The sequence below is a fragment of the Manacus vitellinus genome, unplaced genomic scaffold, assembly GCF_001715985.3.
Source record: "Manacus vitellinus isolate BGI_N305 unplaced genomic scaffold, ASM171598v3 scaffold_50_pilon, whole genome shotgun sequence".
NCBI classification, from domain to species: Eukaryota; Metazoa; Chordata; class Aves; order Passeriformes; family Pipridae; genus Manacus; species Manacus vitellinus.
In genome coordinates this window covers 5429701-5435165 of record NW_021940612.1, presented here as the reverse complement: position 1 = coordinate 5435165, position 5465 = coordinate 5429701, and the positions used below count along the sequence as shown (strand labels likewise).

The 5465-nt window shown below is 42.5% G+C and overlaps 1 long non-coding RNA gene across 1 annotated transcript; it reads left to right on the top strand.

Moving 5' to 3' along the window:
* The first annotated feature begins 827 nt into the window (after positions 1-827).
* On the top strand, positions 828-3997 carry LOC108641088. The gene is made up of 4 exons (XR_001921747.1): positions 828-913; positions 1276-1376; positions 2003-2144; positions 3855-3997. It is a non-coding gene; the product is annotated as an uncharacterized LOC108641088 (long non-coding RNA).
* The last annotated feature ends 1468 nt before the right edge of the window (positions 3998-5465 follow it).

Sequence of the window (5465 nt, the reverse complement as noted above, 5' to 3'; positions counted from 1 at the left end):
TATTGTTTTGACTGCCACAGCTACAAATTTCTGCTAAAATGTCTGGCCAGGCCCTTTACCCTATGCTTGATAACTTTGCACTGAACTTTTGCCTCTCCTAATGGAAGAATTTCCAAGTATGTCTCTTACTTTCCCAAAGACCCAGAGGCTGAGCTGGGTCAACATTTCTGTCACCTGGAGTCACCCCCATCCCTACTGCCTCCTTCCTGCCAAGCATCCCTGTGCCCTGGACTTTTGTCTTTACACTCCCCATGAACTGGGACCCGACTGTTGTAGAAGCCACCAGCCTGTGATGCCTCAAGACAGCACTGCCCCCTGAGACCACACGGAATCGAAAACAAGAGGGAAGCATGTGACATGCAGAGACAAAATGTTCTTGGCTCCCCAAGTTGATGAGAACCTGCCAAAAATCCCTTGGTGATCACAGAGTGCTGCAAAATCTTCCCGTTCACTAGCACTTTCCCACCCTCCCTGTGCGGGAGGATAAACAAGCACTGCTCGGCACAGGCGGGGGGAGCGGTGAGGCCTCGAGGGTCTCCTGCCGGCGGGGCGGGGGCAGAGCGGGGGGGAGTGTCCCTCACCGGCAGTCGCCGCAGTCCCCCAGTCCCCGCAAGCCCGCAGCAGCAGCCCGCGCCTTCCGCGTCCCCCGCGGCTCCGCAGCCCCTGCAGTCCGCAATCCCCCCGCCCCGCAGCCCGAGGCCGCCCCGAGGCCCCGCGGTGCTCTCCCCGCTCCCCATTAGAGGGCGCTCCGCCGCCGCCTTTGTGCGGGGCGGTGGCTCCAGGGCGTCCCGGGCAGCCGCCCATCCCAGCCCTTGCTGCCGTGCGAGCGCCCTGGCCGCAGCAGCAGTGCCACCCGCGGCCTGCGCCGCAGCGCTTAACGAGGTCAGCGAAGTTCTCTGTTACGACTTGTTAGGTGCGTTAAATGTGGTTAATTTGCTTCTGCTGCTGTGTTTAATTTCTGTTTAGGAACCTGAAAGTTAGTGCTTCAATATTGTGATTACCCCTTCCCTCTGTTTTAAAATACAGAACGAACAAATTTTTCTTGCTGATTAGTAGAATCTGCAGAACACATCCGTGAACAACAAGCTTTCTGTAGTGTAAGCTGCTGAGGTCTGCTGAATGTCTTTCATACTGCCATTTGATTCAAGAGGAGGAAGGCATTTCTCAATCCTTTTTAATTTCAGTAATTTCCTTGCATTGTTTGGAATGATTTAGACTTTTTAATTTTTTTATGTACGTGTTGATGACGTATGCCTCAAAATCTTTTTACTCCAGCTATTGTCAGATGCCCAACTGTACAAGGATGTGAGGTTCTAACTAATTCAGATGGCAGTACTGGAATTGTTGCGGAGAAACAAGAAGAGACTTTCTGCAGGGTAAATCTCAAAGAGACTGAATTTTCTTTTCTCGTTCTCTTTGCCTATGACTGTTCTGATATTATGCTATTTCTTCATACAAAAAAAAAAGTCATGGGTTATGAAAATTACAGCCACATGTATCTGCTCTTTTTTTTTCTTTCATAGTGAGATGAAAGCAGGAAGGATGCTTATGGTGCTTGATGATAAGTTGATGGAACTGTCAACTTAAGGACAATAGGAAGCATTTTGATGCAGCAGTGTGACATCTCTTAACATCTAGCAGTATATGTGTATTGTGGACTAGCTAGGGATGTATCCTGTATTGTACTTAGTAGGGAGCACCTCCACTTTCCGTTACTAGTGTATGATGTTTTGCAATCAGCTAAGGAAATAGTCTACAATGTTAGACTTGCAGTATTTTGGGAATGCAAACAGTTCTCAGGTAAAACTGGTTTTGCCTATTTTCTCATGGCCACCAAAGCTGTTGCCCAGACAAGTCCCAGTTGTCCTCTAGATGCGGAAGTCTCCAAGGGATCAGCAGGGGGGCAGTAAGCAATTCAAACTGATCACCATCAGCGGCCATCTACTGCTGCTGCTCTTTTCTGATGACTCATATAATAGCCTTGTTTGGTTCCATTTTATAGAAAGAACAAACATTGCCTCAGTGGAAGAAAAAGGGAACAGAAGCAAACTGAAAATGTTTGTACTTTCTAAAGGAAGAAAAAGTCAAGATGTTGTCTTTCAAGGATGACTGTTCTTCGGGTACATTGGTTGGGATGCAATCAGGTACTGTGTCTGAAGTGCACTCAAGATAAATTTAATATAAGTTCATATTAGGCTTCCACTTCTTTTCAGATTCGTAAACATTTAGAGTTTAGACACATCACTTAGCTACCTGAGTCATAAGTTAGTAGAAATCAAAGAAATAAATCCCACATCCTTGCAAATTCCATCACAAGATACACTGAAAGTACGCATATGGTTTCCTTGTAATCAGTTTGCTAAAAGGAGAAGTATATATGGAAGTGCAAAGAGAAGCTTGTATTCTCCCAAGGAGGAAGAATATTAGTTTACTGTGATACATATTCCTATTAACTTAATTGAGACTGGTTAAGTAAACATACTCATAGTATGCTTGCAGTACAGGACACATGTACAATATAGCTTTTCGGGGACTTATAACTGTGAAAGGTGTTGCAAAACATCTGCTTTGCTTTACTGGAAAAGTCTGGTCACATTTCAGGGACAAGTCCCAGAAGAAATGGTGAAAGAAGGAAAAACTGTATTTTTTGTATTTTCTGTTCTGCCTTAAAATTAAAGCAAAGAGTAAAACATATGAAAAAAGTTTCACTAGAAAGAATAAAATGGAAAGTCTGATAGTTCAGGATCAAGAATAATAAAATCAAACCCCCAAACCAGTGAATAGTAGTTGAGTAATACAGGAATCCATGCATATAGAGTAATTAGGCAACTGATGATTTCAGAGAAAAGAGAAAAGCAAAGTGGATTGCCTCCATCAGGACAAATAGAAAGGATTGTAACAGTAAGCTGAGGAAATAGTACTTAGTACTTGGTAGAAAGTCCATCTCTTAATAAATTGGGATGGAATTTTAACAGAGACTTAGTATGGTTGAAACACTGAACTTGCTTTGCTTTCATCTGAACAAAAATAATACACAAAGTGGATGGGGAAAAAAAGAAGCTGTAAATGCAAAAGAAATAACCTAGAAAAAAAAAGGAATGGGAACAAAAATATTGAAAGTCTAGACGCATATGGGTCACCTGGATGACACACATCCTGAGGTGTTAAAGATGCTGTTTCCTGAATAATTTTCTGTCACTTACAACTATTAGAAAACAGTGGGCAACTGTGGAAGTGCTGAAAGATGGAAGGAAAGGAAATACCACACTCCATTTCTAAAACAGAAGGCAAACAAATTCTAGCAATTCTATCTGGGTATATGGGACCCAGCTCTCCCCAAAAGGTAGAGCCTGTAGGAGCACCCCCTTCCCTTCTTTATCCTCTTTCTGTCTCAGCTCAAGGAAGCACCTCAGCTCCTCAAGACCAAGTTTACCTTAAATTATCCATAAACTTAAGTGTAAATGCTTATTTGGATCTGCACCCCTGAAAAGAAAATAATTTCTGAATATTTCTGAATTCTCAGATTTTTGGCAATGGAAAATGAAAATGCAGATACACAGGAGATGCTAGAGAAAGAGATGAATGGGATATAAATACTATTTTGCTTGATATTAAACATCCGGGATTAGCACAGCAAAATGCAGATGATCTGAAAACGAATAGAGTGAAAATATATTGGTGCAGTGTATCACAGTTTCAGGAGTAAAGCCAAAAATCTGCAGGATTAAAAAAAACCAACCCAAAATAACCCTATTCCTCAGGCAAGATGGTATTGATTTTGTCTTTTGTGTGCTGAATAAACTGGGGAGGTACAAAAGAAATAATGAGATTCATTTGCTATTTTTAATATGCAGCAATGAATTTTAGTCCCTAAAGTGCCTCAGCGGGTGAAGATGTGATTGTGGAATAAAGAGAGCCATGGAAATTCAAAATGATGAACAGCTCAACAAAAACTTACAATCTACTGGCATTATGAAGAATATCAGAATATTATTAATTGTGGTAATTTTTTCCCTGTTTCAAGAGAGCTCTTCTCTTTTGGGAATGTAAATATACTTGCTGCAGCTTTATTAAAGGGTTTTCATAAACTAAGTTTCATTAAAGAGAAGATCTGCAGCATTTCATCATGCCTCTAATGTCTGATTTGGACAGATCAGCTCCTTAATCTAAGCTTCTGATACTTGTGTAGCCCTGATTCAGGGAAGCATTTATATTCAGAAGCAGCCCTTACACAGACACAAGTGATTTTCTAAATGGGAAAGGCCTCAAAGACATATTTAAATTCTTGCTTGGCTCAGGGGTTGCTTGCTGTCTTTTGTGATGCTGTGAAACAGAAACAAAAGTGATGATTACTGAGGTACGAGCTGTGAACTGTAGCAGTTCCAGTTGGAGAAGCCCTGCTCTCTGAGCTTGACTTAATAATACTTAATATTATAATAATACTTAAGTATCTGTGACCCTGCTTTTACAAGGTTTGTTTCTTTTTCTTCCTTGAGAACCTAACAGTGCATAAAAACCCCAAATCCAACCAAAACCAAACAAATAAGTCACACCAAAACCAAGGGCAGACATACAAATTTTGAGTTCAGCTGTTGAGTAGAAAGGAGTATCTCCAGGTCTGTCTTGGGAGAAATTATATCTTGTGGGAATAACACTGTTTCATGTGAGGAGACTTTCATTCAGCAGCGCTTTACTCCCATGGAATAACTCAGATGATGTCTGCAGAGCAAGATTTACCATCCTGGAAATCCAAAATTCCCTTTTTTCACTGCAGGCCAGGGTGAGGCAGGGAGAGTCTCCCTGGTGGTTCAGGCTGCAGTCTGCGTAGGAGCACCCCAAGGAAGGGGGGTTTGGCCTGCTTTAGAACATGGGGAAGTACAGGGACACCCAGATGGGGGGCATGAAGCTGCCCCATTGCTGAAGGCCTGCAGGGGAGGGATGCAGGGCCAAGGAGTGCAGTGAAGTGGGAGCACTTCTGCTTCTGCCTCTCCATTTTCCCTTGTCTTGTCATCTCCTCAAAGTGTTTCTCCCTCAGCCCCCGCAGAGTCACAGGAAACCTCACCCACTCTACTTATTTTTGCCTGTTGGCATGTGGGCAGGTATACCTGTGTGCCTTAGCTCAGCACTGCATCATGGAGCAAGCACTTTTGTTCAGAGTTCTTTTTAAAGCTATTAAAATTAAAAAAAAAAGGAAAAAAAAAGAAAAAAGAAGAAAAAAAAAAACAAAACCATGCACCCTAAGCCTGAATAAGCAGCATTTCTATCATCTGTTGTCATGACACACAGCTGACGTGGGAACACGGCAGTAAGGCTGACTGCTATATGGGTTTAATTTTGGTGCAGAAATTTGCTAGAAGAAGCTTTCAAAAATATCTCTGGGTGGGAGGAAAACAGGTGGGTGCTGGTTATGTGTATGAAGCAAGAGGAAATAGTTGTCAGTCTTACCTAAGCATTACTCTCCGTCC